Source organism: Pleurodeles waltl, chromosome 1_1 (genome assembly GCF_031143425.1).
Source record: "Pleurodeles waltl isolate 20211129_DDA chromosome 1_1, aPleWal1.hap1.20221129, whole genome shotgun sequence".
In the NCBI taxonomy this organism is placed as follows: domain Eukaryota; kingdom Metazoa; phylum Chordata; class Amphibia; order Caudata; family Salamandridae; genus Pleurodeles; species Pleurodeles waltl.
In genome coordinates, this window is record NC_090436.1 from 658,976,299 (window position 1) to 658,989,447 (window position 13,149).

General features: G+C 47.3%; 1 protein-coding gene across 1 annotated transcript in view; it reads left to right on the forward strand.

Annotated features, from left to right (window-relative positions):
• The window catches only part of DMXL1 (Dmx like 1), a 1,414,533-nt gene that overhangs the window by 788,928 nt on the left and 612,456 nt on the right, over window positions 1-13,149 (forward strand). The gene's annotated exons all lie outside the window — the stretch shown is intronic.

Genomic DNA, 13,149 nt, shown 5'->3' on the forward strand with positions numbered 1-13,149 from the left:
ATACATATAAATTATTTTATTGATGCAGGCAAGATGCAATATAAACCATTCATATTGCTCTGAGTTTGTCAACTAGTGAACTGAGAGAAGACACATTTGCAGAATTAACCTATTCTGTATTTAAATTACAGCACCACATGTATATCTGGAACTGTCTCAAGCTGCAAAACTAATCTTACAAGTAATAGGTAACTTGTTTCTTTCTGAGGTTTCAACCTTGAAACTCATGTTAATGCAAGGTGCCTCCTCCACCTGCCCTCTTTCCAGGTCACAAGATTCCTCAATTGATGTGCATTTTGCAAACTTTTTTTTTTTTTAAACTAGTGATACTTTAGTTTGACTCTAAATAATATACCTACAGCACCTGCATAATATGCACCCCACTACATCAATGGGCTGTATAACGGTAGTTACTTTATCACAGGCACTACTTTGGATATCACTACGTATTAGGTATGCTGTTTAACAATTATGTCACAATTACTACATCGCAAAGGAAGCTACATCACATGTAAGTACAGTAATTCTTAAAATTGCATGTAAGCAAAGAGCATATTATGTATAATTAATGAAGACATATCAATATGAATAAAAATAATATTAATAATGTTATTTTTAGTAATAATGATTAGGAGTAAATTTAACATTTTGAAAAAAGCATAGGGCGTGATAAGAGGAAGTAATCTAGCTGAAGAAATTAGAATGTATTAAAAAAAATATATATATATATAAATGTATAGGGATATACAGGCATATGGCAGAAATTCAGTGGTGACTGCCACTGTAGTATATGTTTTTATACCACCACTTTGTCATTGAAAATGCATTTTTAGGTGGAATGTGCAAGTGCGCTGGCCTGTTATCTATCTGTGGGCTTTTAACTACGCCCACCACACGTCCCATCACTATCACTCATTCATGGGTTTGCCTATCAAAAATCCTTTGCTATCATGGGTAAATGCTTTACGTTTGTCCCTCCTTGGGGCAGTTTTGTTACCGCCTTTGCTATAGACCCTGTTGCATGGATAATTGTACATTTGCCGATATGTTTGACTGCGAGTGAACTTCTTTTTCCTTTTGTGTCTCCTCTATGTGCTCATGGCGGCCGCGGCGCTTTGAATCGGCTCGCTTATGTCAACTGTGTAGAAGTTGGCTCTGTATGTACTATTTCAAAGTAAGAAATAGCATGCACAGAGTCCAAGGGTTCCCCTTAGAGGTAAGATAGTGGCAAAAAGAGATAATTCTAATGCTCTATTTTGTGGTAGTGTGGTCGAGCAGTAGGCTTATCAGAGGGTAGTGTTAAGCATTTGTTGTACACACACAGGCAATAAATGGGGAACACACACTCCAAGATAATTGCAGGCCAATAGGTTTTTATATAGAAAAATATATTTTCTTAGTTTATTTTAAGAACCACAGGTTCAAGATTTACAAACACTATTTTAAATGAAAGGTATTTCACTTAGGAACTTTAGGAACTTTGAATTAGCAAAATAGCATATACAGTTTTCACACAAATGGCAATAAGCTATTTTAAAACTGGACACTGCAATTTTCATCAGTTCCTGGGGGAGGTAAGTGTTTGTTAGTTTTGCAGGTAAGTAAACCACCTACAGGGTTCAAAGTTGGGTCCAAGGTAGCCCACCGTTGGGGGTTCAGAGCAACCCCAAAGTTACCACACCAGCAGCTCAAGGCCGGTCAGGTGCAGAGGTCAAAGTGGTGCCCAAAACGCATAGGCTTCAATGGAGAAGGGGGTGCCCTGGTTCCAGTCTGCCAGCAGGTAAGTACCCGTGTCTTCGGAGGGCAGACCAGGGGGGTTTTGTAGGGCACCGGGGGGGACACAAGTCAGCACAAAAAGTACACCCTCAGCAGCACGGGGGGCCGGCTGCAGTGTGCAAACAGGTGTCGGGTTTGCAATAGGATTCAATGGGAGACCCAGGGGTCTCTTCAGCGAAGCTGGCAGGCAAGGGGGGGGGGCTCCTCGGGGAAGCCACCACCTTGACAAGGGAGAGGGCCACCTGGGGGTCGCTTCTGCACTGGAGGTCGGATCCTTCAGGTCCTGGGGGCTTCGGGTGCAGAGTCTTTACTAGGCGTCGGGTTCTTTGAAGCAGGCAGTTGCGGTCAGGGGGAGCCTCTGGATTCCCTCTGCAGGCGTCGCTGTGGGAGTTCTGGGGGGTCAACTCTGGCTACTCACGGGCTCGCAGTCGCCGGGGAGTCCTCCCTGTAGTGTTGTTTCTCGACAAGTCGAGCCGGGGGCGTCGGGTGCAGAGTGCAAAGTCTCACGCTTCTGGCGGGAAACGTGTGTTCTTTCAAAGTTGCTTCTTTGTTGCAAAGATGTTTCTTCTTTGGAGCAGAGCCGCTGTCCTCGGGAGTTCTTGGTCCTTTTAGATGCAGGGTAGTCCTCTGAGGCTTCAGAGGTCGCTGGACCCTGTGGAAGGCGTCGCTGTTGCAGTTTTTCTTGAAGTGGGGAGACAGGCCGGTAGGGCTGGGGCCAAAGCAGTTGGTGTCTCCGTATTCTCTGCAGGGCTTTCAGGTCAGCAGTCCTTCTTTGTCTTAGGTTTCAGGAATCTAGTTACCTAGGTTCTGGGAGCCCCTAAATACTCGATTTATGGGTGTGTTTAGGTCTGGGGGGTTAGTGGCCAATGGCTACTAGCCCTGAGGGTGGCTACACCCTCTTTGTGCCTCCTCCCTGAGGTGAGGGGGGCACATCCCTAATCCTATTGGGGGAATCCTCCATCTGCAAGATGGAGGATTTCTAAAAGTCGGAGTCACCTCAGCTCAGGACACCTTAGGGGCTGTCCTGACTGGCAAGTGACTCCTCCTTGTTTTTCTCATTATCTCCTCCGGCCTTGCTGCCAAAAGTGGGGCTGTGGCCGGAGTGCCCTGGGGTGCTGTAACAAAGGGGGTGAGCCTTTGAGGCTCACCGCCAGGTGTTACAGTTCCTGCAGGGGGAGGTGAGAAGCACCTCCACCCAGTACAGGCTTTGTTACTAGCCACAGAGTGACAAAGGCACTCTCCCCATGTGGCCAGCAACATGTCTGGTGTGTGGCAGGCTGCTAGAACTAGTCATCCCACACTGGAAGTCGGGTATGGTTTCAGGGGGCATCTCTAAGATGCCCTCTGGGGTGTATTTCACAATACAATGTACACTGGCATCAGTGTGCATTTATTGTGCTGAGAAGTTTGATACCAAACTTCCCAGTTTTCAGTGTAGCCATTATGGTGCTGTGGAGTTCGTGCATGACAGACTCCCAGACCATATACTCTTATGGCTACCCTGCACTTACAATGTCTAAGGTTTTGCTTAGACACTGTAGGGGCATAGTGCTCATGCACTTATGCCCTCACCTATGGTATAGTGCACCCTGCCTTAGGGCTGTAAGGCCTGCTACAGGGGTGACTTATCTATGCCTATAGGCAGTGTGAGGTTGGCATGGCACCCTGAGGGAAGTGCCATGTCGATTTAGTCATTTTCTCCCCACCAGCACACACAAGCTGGCAAGCAGTGTGTCTGTGCTGAGTGAGGGGTCCCCAGGGTGGCATAAGACATGCTGCAGCCCTTAGAGACCTTCCCTGGCATCAGGGCCCTTGGTACCAGGGGTACCAGTTACAAGGGACTTACCTAGATGCCAGGGTGTGCCAATTGTGGAAACAAAGGTACGGGTTAGGGAAAGAACACTGGTGCTGGGGCCTGGTTAGCAGGCCTCAGCACACTTTCAAATCATAACTTGGCATCAGCAAAGGCAAAAAGTCAGGGGGTAACCATGCCAAGGAGGCATTTTCTTACACAACCCCCGCCCCCCAAACGAAAGAGGATGAGACTAACCTTTCCCAAGAGAGTCTTCATTTTCTAAGTGGAAGAACCTGGAAAGGCCATCTGCATTGGCATGGGCAGTCCCAGGTCTGTGTTTCACTATAAAGTCCATTCCCTGTAGGGAGATGGACCACCTCAACAGTTTTGGATTTTCATCTTTCATTTGCATTAGCCATCTGAGAGGTCTGTGGTCAGTCTGAACTACAAAGTGAGTACCAAAGAGGTATGGTCTCAGCTTTTTCAGGGACCAAACCACAGCAAAGGCCTCCCTCTCAATGGCACTCCAACGCTGCTCCCTGGGGAGTAACCTCCTGCTAATGAAAGCAACAGGCTGGTCAAGGCCATCATCATTTGTTTGGAACAAAACTACCCCTATCCCATGTTCAGAGGCATCAGTCTGCACAATGAACTGCTTGGAGTAATCTGGAGCTTTGAGAAATGGTGCTGTGCACATTGCTTGTTTCAGGGTGTCAAAGGCCTGTTGGCATTCTACAGTCCAGTTTACCTTCTTGGGCATTTTCTTGGAGGTAAGTTCTGTGAGGGGTGTCACTATAGATCCATATCCCTTCACAAACAATCTCCTATAGTACCCAGTCAAGCCAAGGAATGCCCTGACTTGAGTCTGGGTTTTTGGAGCTGCCCAGTCCAGAATAGTCTGGATCTTGGGCTGGAGTGGCTGAACTTTGCCTCCACCTACAAGGTGTCCCAAGTAAACCACAGTTCCCTGCCCTATCTGGCATTTGGATGCCTTGATAGAGAGGCCTGCTGCTTGCAAGGTCTTCAAAATCTTCTTCAGGTGGACCAGGTGATCCTGCTAGCTGGAGCTAAAGACAGCAATATCGTCAAGATAAGCTGCACTAAAGGACTCCAAGCCAAGCCTGCAACCTTTGGAAGGTGGCAGGGGCATTCTTTAAACCAAAGAGCATCACAGTGAACTGATAGTGCCCATCAGGTGTGGAGAATGCTGTCTTTTCTTTTGCTCCTGGTGCCATTTTGATTTGCCAGTACCCTGCTGTCAAGTCAAAGGTACTTAAGTATCTGGCAGCACCTAACTTATCAATCAATTCATCTGCCCTTGGAATGGGATGGGCATCTGCCTTGGTGACAGAATTAAATCCTCTATAGTCCACACAGAACCTCATCTCTCTCTTTCCATCTTTGGTGTGAGGTTTGGGGACTAAGACCACTGGGCTAGCCCAGGGGCTGTCAGAGTGCTCAATGACTCCCAATTCCAGCATCTTGTGGACTTCCACTTTGATGCTTTCCTTAGCTTGGTCAGACTGTCTGAAAATTTTGTTTTTGACAGGCATGCTGTCCCCTGTGTCCACATCATGGGTACACAGGTGTGTCTGACCAGGGGTTAGGGAAAAGAGCTCAGGAAACTGTTGCAGGACCTTCCTACAGTCAGATTGCTGTTGGCCAGAGAGGGTGTCTGAATAGATCACTCCATCTACTGAACCATCTTTAGGGTCTGTGGAGAGGAGATCAGGGAGAGGTTCACTCTCAGCTTCCTGGTCCTCATCTGTTACCTTCAACAGATTCACATCTGCCCTGTCATGGAAGGGTTTGAGGCAGTTCACATGGATCACCCTTTTGGGGGTCCTGCTAGTGCCTAGGTCTACCAGGTAGGTGACCTGACTCTTCCTCTCTAGCACTGAGTAAGGGCCACTCCATCTGTCCTGAAGTGCCCTGGGAGCCACAGGCTCCAGAACCCAGACTTTCTGCCCTGGCTGAAACTCAACCATAGCAGCCTTTTGGTCATACCACATCTTCTGGAGTTGTTGGCTGGCCTCAAGGTTTTTACTTGCCTTTTCCATGTACTTTGCCATTCTAGAACGTTGGCCCAGTACATAGTCCACTATATCTTGTTTAGGCTCATGAAGAGGTCTCTCCCAGCCTTCTTTTACAAGAGCTAGTGGTCCCCTTACAGGATGGCCAAACAGAAGTTCAAAGGGGGAAAACCCTACTCCCTTCTGAGGCACCTCTCTGTAGGTGAAAAGCAGACATGGCAAGAGGACATCCCATCTCCTTTTGAGTTTTTCAGGGAGCCCCATGATCATGCCTTTCAATGTCTTGTTAAATCTTTCTACAATACCATTGGTTTGTGGATGGTATGGTGTGGTGAATTTGTAAGTCACCCCACACTCATTCCACATATGTTTCAGGTATGCTGACATGAAGTTGGTACCTCTGTCAGACACCACCTCCTTAGGAAATCCCACTCTGGTAAAAATACCAATGAGTGCTTTGGCTACTGCAGGGGCAGTAGTCGACCTAAGGGAAATTGCTTCAGGGTATCTAGTAGCATGATCCACTACTACTAGTATGTATTGGTTCCCTGAGGCTGTGGGGGGTTCAAGTGGACCCACTATGTCCACACCCACTCTTTCAAAGGGGACCCCACCACTGGAAGTGGAATGAGGGGGGCCTTTGGGTGTCCACCTGTCTTACCACTGGCTTGAGAGGTGGCACAGGAGACGCAAAACTCCTTGACCTTCTGGGACATGTTGGGCCAATAGAAGTGGTTGACTAATCTCTCCCACGTCTTGGTCTGTCCCAAATGCCCAGCAAGAGGAATATCATGAGCTAAGGTCAGAATGAACTCCCTAAACTCCTGAGGCACTACCACTCTCCTAGTGGCACTAGGTTTGGGATCTCTTGCCTCAGTGTAAAGGAGTCCATCTTCTCTCTTTGTGTTCCTGTTATTTTTCCTTTGGACTCTTCAGCAGCTTGCTGCCTAAGGCCTTCAAGAGAGGGACAGGTTTCTTGCCCCTTACACAACTGTTCCCTTGAGGGTCCCCCTGGGCCTAGGAGCTCAACCTGATAAGGTTCTAACTCCATGGGCTCCGTTCCCTCATAGGGTAGAACTTCTTCCTGGGAAGAGAGGTTCTTTTTCTCTTGTTGTGTTGAAGCTGGTTCCCCAGTCTTCTTTCCTTTTCTCTTGGAGGGTTGGGCCCTTTTTCCAGGCTCCAACACCACTTTTTCACCCTGAGCCTTGCACTGTGCCCTTGTCTTGACACACACCAGTCCAGGGATACCCAGCATGGCTGCATGGGTTTTGAGTTCTACCTCAGCCCATGCTGAGGACTCCAGGTCATTTCCAAGCAAACAGTCTACAGGGATATTTGAGGAGACCACCACCTGTTTCAGGCCATTGACCCCTCCCCACTCTAAAGTTACCATAGCCATGGGATGTACTTTAGTCTGATTGTCAGCGTTGGTGACTGGATAAGTTTGTCCAGCCAGGTATTGACCAGGGGAAACCAGTTTTTCTGTCACCATGGTGACACTGGCACCTATATCCCTCAGGCCTTCTACACTTGTCCCATTCATTAAGAGTTGCTACCTGTATTTTTGCATATTAGGGGGCCAGGCAGCCAGTGTGGCTAAATCCACTCCACTCTCAGAGACTAATGTAGCTTCAGTGTGAACCCTGATTTGCTCTGGGCACACTGTTGATCCCCCTTGGAGACTGGCCATTCCAGTGTTAGCTGGAGTAGAGTTAGAAGTGGAACCTTTCTTGGGACAGGCCTTGTCTCCAGTTTGGTGTCCTGGCTGATTACAGCTACGACACCAGGCCTTTTTGGGATCAAAGTTTTTACCCTTGTACCCAAAATTGGATTGTGAAGAGGCTCTAGACCCTCCCTCCTGAGCAGGTTTTTGGGGCCCTACAGAAGACTCTTTACTTTTTCCCTTGGATGTCTCAACACTCTTCCCCTGGGGAGTCTTTGTGACCCCTTTCTTTTCGTCACCCCCTGTGGAAGTCTTGGTCACCCTAGTCTTGACCCAATGGTCCGCCTTCTTCCCAATTCTTGGGGAGAAATTGGTCCTAGGTCTACCAGATGCTGATGCAGTTTATCATTGAAACAATTACTTAACAGGTGTTCTTTCACAAATAAATTGTACAGCCCATCATAATCATTTACACCACTGCCATGAATCCAACCATCCAGTGTTTTCACTGAGTAGTCTACAAAATCAACCCAGGTCTGGCTCGAGGATTTTTGAGCCCCCCTGAACCTAATTCTATACTCCTCAGTGGAGAATCCAAAGCCCTCAATCAGGGTAGCCTTCATGAGGTACTAGGATTCTGCATCTTTTACAGAGGGTGTGAGTAGTCTATCCCTACACTTTCCAGTGAACATTTCCCAAATGAGAGCACCCCAGTGAGATCTGTTTACTTTTCTGGTTGCACAAGCCCTCTCAAAAGCTGTGAACCATTTGGTGATGTCATCACCATCTTCATATTTAGTTACAATCCCTTTTGGGATTTTCAACATGTCAGGAGAATCTCTGACCCTATTTATGTTGCTGCCACCATTGATGGGACCAAAACCCATCTCTTGTTTTTCCCTTTCTATGGCTAGGAGCGGTCTCTCCAAAGCCAATCTTTTGGCCATCCTGGCTAGCAGGAGGTCCTCTTCATTGAGGCTGCCCTCAATGCTTCCAGAGTTGCTGGACTCTCCTGTGAGAGAAGCAGCATCTCTATCACTTGTGGAGACAGGGTTGGAAAAACCCTGCTCTCCCTAACTAGGACTGGAAAAACCCTGCTCTCCCTAACTAGGACTGGAGGTGGGAATTCCTCCACATCACTAGCTTCCCCCTCTGGGAAGGTATCATCAGGGGGGTTGTTTTTAGCAAACTCTGCCAAATGCTCCTGGAGCTGTACTTTGGTAGGGTTTGAACCAGTTTTAATCTTTTTGATTTTGCAGAGAGACCTTAGCTCTGACATCCTAAGATGCAGGTAAGGGTTGAGGTTGAGTTCCATCACAATCTCTTCTGCATTAGACATTATGAGGGTTATTACAACTTTGGAGGAGGTGTTAATCCGTCCCAAAAGAGACGGATATACCACCAGCCGTATTACGAGTCCATTATATCCTATGGAACTCGTAATACGGCTGGTGGTATATCCGTCACTTTACCGTCACTTTTGGGACAGATTAACACCTCCTCCAAAGTTGTAATAACCCCCTATGTTTATAAAAGTTGGAATACTTTCTAAGAATCTAAAACTGTCTCTAGAACTTAATTCAAACTTTTACAAAACTTTTAAACTCTAAAAGAAATGCTAACAGGGACTAACACAAGGCCCTAGCAGGACTTTTAAAAATTTAGAAAAATAGCTCAGATTTCAAAAATCAGTTTCTAATGACAATTTTTGGAATTTAGTCGTGTGATCAGGTATTGGCTGAGTAGTCCAGCAAATGCAAAGTCTTGTACCCCACCGCTGATCCACCAATGTAGGAAATTGACTCTGTATGTACTATTTCAAAGTAAGAAATAGCATGCACAGAGTCCAAGGGTTCCCCTTAGAGGTAAGATAGTGGCAAAAAGAGAGAATTCTAATGCTCTATTTTGTGGTAGTGTGTTCGAGCAGTAGGCTTATCAGAGGGTAGTGTTAAGCATTTGTTGTACACACACAGGCAATAAATGGGGAACACACACTCAAAGACAATTCTAGGCCAATAGGTTTTTATATAGAAAAATATATTTTCTTAGTTTATTTTAAGAACCACAGGTTCAAGATTTACAAACACTATTTTAAATGAAAGGTATTTCACTTAGGAACTTTAAATTAGCAAAATAGCATATACAGTTTTCACACAAATGGCAATAAGCTATTTTAAAACTAGACACTGCAATTTTCAACAGTTCCTGGGGGAGGTAAGTGTTTGTTAGTTTTGCAGGTAAGTAAACCACCTACAGGGTTCAAAGTTGGGTCCAAGGTAGCCCACCGTTGGGGGTTCAGAGCAACCCCAAAGTTACCACACCAGCAGCTCAAGGCTGGTCAGGTGCAGAGGTCAAAGTGGTGCCCAAAACGCATAGGCTTCAATGGAGAAGGGGGTGCCCCGGTTCCAGTCCACCAGCAGGTAAGAACCTGCGTCTTCGGAGGGCAGTCCAGGGGGGTTTTGTAGGGCACCGGGGGGACACAAGTCAGCACAAAAAGTACACCCTCAGCGGCACGGGGGCGGCCGGGTGCAGTGTGCAAACAGGCGTCGGGTTTGCAATAGGATTCAATGGGAGACCCAGGGGTCTCTTCAGCGAAGCAGGCAGGCAAGGGGGGGGGGGGGTCCTCGGGGAAGCCACCACCTGGGCAAATGAGAGGGCCACCTGGGGGTCACTTCTGCACTGGAGGTCGGATCCTTCAGGTCCTGGGGGCTGCGGGTGCAGAGTCTTTACCAGGCGTCGGGTTCTTTGAAGCAGGCAGTCGCGGTCAGGGGGAGCCTCTGGATTCTCTCTGCAGGTGTCGCTGTGGGGGCAACTCTGGCTACTCACGGGCTCGCAGTCGCCGGGGAGTCCTCCCTGTAGTGTTGTTTCTCGACAAGTCGAGCCGGGGGCGTCGGGTGCAGAGTGCAAAGTCTCACGCTTCTGGCGGGAAACGTGTGTTCTTTCGAAGTTGCTTCTTTGTTGCAAAGATGTTTCTTCTTTGGAGCAGAGCCGCTGTCCTCGGGAGTTCTTGGTCCTTTTAGATGCAGGGTAGTCCTCTGAGGCTTCAGAGGTTGCTGGACCCTGTGGAAGGCGTCGCTGTTGCAGTTTTTCTTGAAGTGGGGAGACAGGCCGGTAGGGCTGGGGCCAAAGCAGTTGGTGTCTCCGTCTTCTGGGCTTTCAGGTCAGCAGTCCTTCTTCGTCTTAGGTTGCAGGAATCTAGTTACCTAGGTTCTGGGAGCCCCTAAATACTCGATCTAGGGGTGTGTTTAGGTCCGGGGGGTTAGTAGCCAATGACTACTAGCCCTGCCCTGAGGGTGGCTACATCCTCTTTGTGCCTCCTCCCTGAGGGGAGGGGGGCGCGTCCCTAATCCTATTGGGGCAATCCTCCATCTGCAAGATGGAGGATTTCTAAAAGTCAGAGTCACCTCAGCTCAGGACACCTTAGGGGCTGTCCTGACTGGCCAGTGACTCCTCCTTGTTTTTCTCATTATCTCCTCCGGCCTTGCCGCCAAAAGTGGGGCCGTGGCCGGAGGGGGCGGGCAACTCCACTAGCTGGAGTGCCCTGGGGTGCTGTAACAAAGGGGGTGAGCCTTTGAGGCTCACCGCCAGGTGTTACAGTTCCTGCAGGGGGAGGTGAGAAGCACCTTCACCCAGTGCAGGCTTTGTTACTAGCCACAGAGTGACAAAGACACTCTCCCCATGTGGCCAGCAACATGTCTCGTGTGTGGCAGGCTGCTAGAACTAGTCAGCCCACACTGGAAGTCGGGTATGGTTTCAGGGGGCATCTCGCAGATGCCCTCTGGGGTGTATTTCACAATACAATGTACACTGGCATCAGTGTGCATTTATTGTGCTGAGAAGTTTGGTACCAAACTTCCCAGTTTTCAGTGTAGCCATTATGGTGCTGTGGAGTTCGTGCATGACAGACTCCCAGACCATATACTCTTATGGCTACCCTGCACTTACAATGTCTAAGGTTTTGCTTAGACACTGTAGGGGCATAGTGCTCATGCACTTATGCCCTCACCTATGGTATAGTGCACCCTGCCTTAGGGCTGTAAGGCCTGCTAGAGGGGTGACTTATCTATGCTTATAGGCAGTGTGAGGTTGGCATGGCACCCTGAGGGAAGTGCCATGTCGATTTAGTCATTTTCTCCCCACCAGCACACACAAGCTGGCAAGCAGTGTGTCTGTGCTGAGTGAGGGGTCCCCAGGGTGGCATAAGACATGCTGCAGCCCTTAGAGACCTTCCCTGGCATCAGGGCCCTTGGTACCAGGGGTACCAGTTACAAGGGACTTACCTGGATGCCAGGGTGTGCCAATTGTGGAAACAAAGGTACAGGTTAGGGAAAGAACACTGGTTCTGGGGCCTGGTTAGCAGGCCTCAGCACACTTTCAAATCATAACTTGGCATCAGCAAAGGCAAAAAGTCCAGGGGTAACCATGCCAAGGAGGCATTTCCTTACAAACTGTTATACTTTTCATTATCAATTTATGTGGCAAGAAAAATCCAGTTAGGAATTTACAACACTAATAGCTGTAACTCGAGACAATGTGAGACCCATTGCATTGCAAATGCTTGTTTGAGTTGCGTTTACTTTGCATCCTGTGGACGGATTTGCATATAATTTGGCAGTTAACGAACATAGTCAGCCAAGCTCTTGCACAACCTGTTTTGTAAAGACCCATCGCTGGGCAAAAGAGTTAAAGAGGTTGAAAAAAGAAGTGTTTTCTGATTTTAACTTATGTAGGAAATGTTGCTAACGTCTACAGGCAGAACGTCTAAATGGATTTACAACATACTTGGTATGAAAGTAGAATTTTACTTAGAACGTGTGCATTAGTTGGTTTGGTGTAAATCTAGTACGTTTTTTTAGTTATTTGCCTTTTAAGAAGTTTTTTAGTAGTTTTTAAATGTTTTATTTTTAATACACGTTTATTTATTAGAGTTCTATACAGACCAAGATAGGCAAATCAACTGACAGCAGCATACACCAGTCTAAAAAACAGTTTAAAGAATGAGCTAATGTGCCAATGGAGTGAGGAGGTTGCAGACTGTTAGGGGCCAAACTGACCATGTGTGGGTGGGTGGGTAATAGTGGTGAAGGAGGAAGAAGTAAAATGGTTAATACTTTGTACATCTCTGCTGCAAATAATTGGCGAGCTTGGGAATTTTAAAAACATGTAATTGGGTTAGGGATCCCCTTCTCCTGTTATCCATTTTGGTTCGGGTACCTCAGATCTCAGAAATCTGAGTGGCTGCCTCGAGATAACTATTTGTCATGCAGCATCCATTACAGAAATCAGGGCATAGTCCCTTGTACGGCAGCTTTAAACAAGCATTGGTAAATACATTAGGTTTCGCCTACGTGACTAATAATAAGCTGTTTTTTGTTGTAAGTTGTAGCTTGGTGAATAGTTGCGCAATATAAGTTACTGAAGGTCTGATCAAGTGTCATGATTTGTTTTTTAAGAAAAACAATATATTGTGCTGTTACTGGTGGTATTTTAAAGTGGGTAGAATAGGTAAATGGGTTAGTACTATGAAAAAAAAAATCTTCACCTGGGACCGTGAGCAAAGCAATCCTACCTCGATCTGTGAAGTACGCTCCGATCCCTTTGAACAATAATGGGATGGGCGAATCTCTGCGCACACTGCTCCGATGCCGCTCCAGTCTGCGGAGCTTACCAATCAATACCTTGGAAGTTCCCCTCACAGAATACATCCAAACAGGTATCATAACTCTGCTCGAAAGTGTATTTCTCTCGTAGGGGATTTCCATGTATAGTCATAAGCACTGAATAGTTCCGCGCGCCTGCGGGGACCCCGGAGCACTGTTGTGTAGTATATTCTTAAGTGCAATCATCAGCTCCTTGACAAAAAAGGTCTGTGAAAAACACTT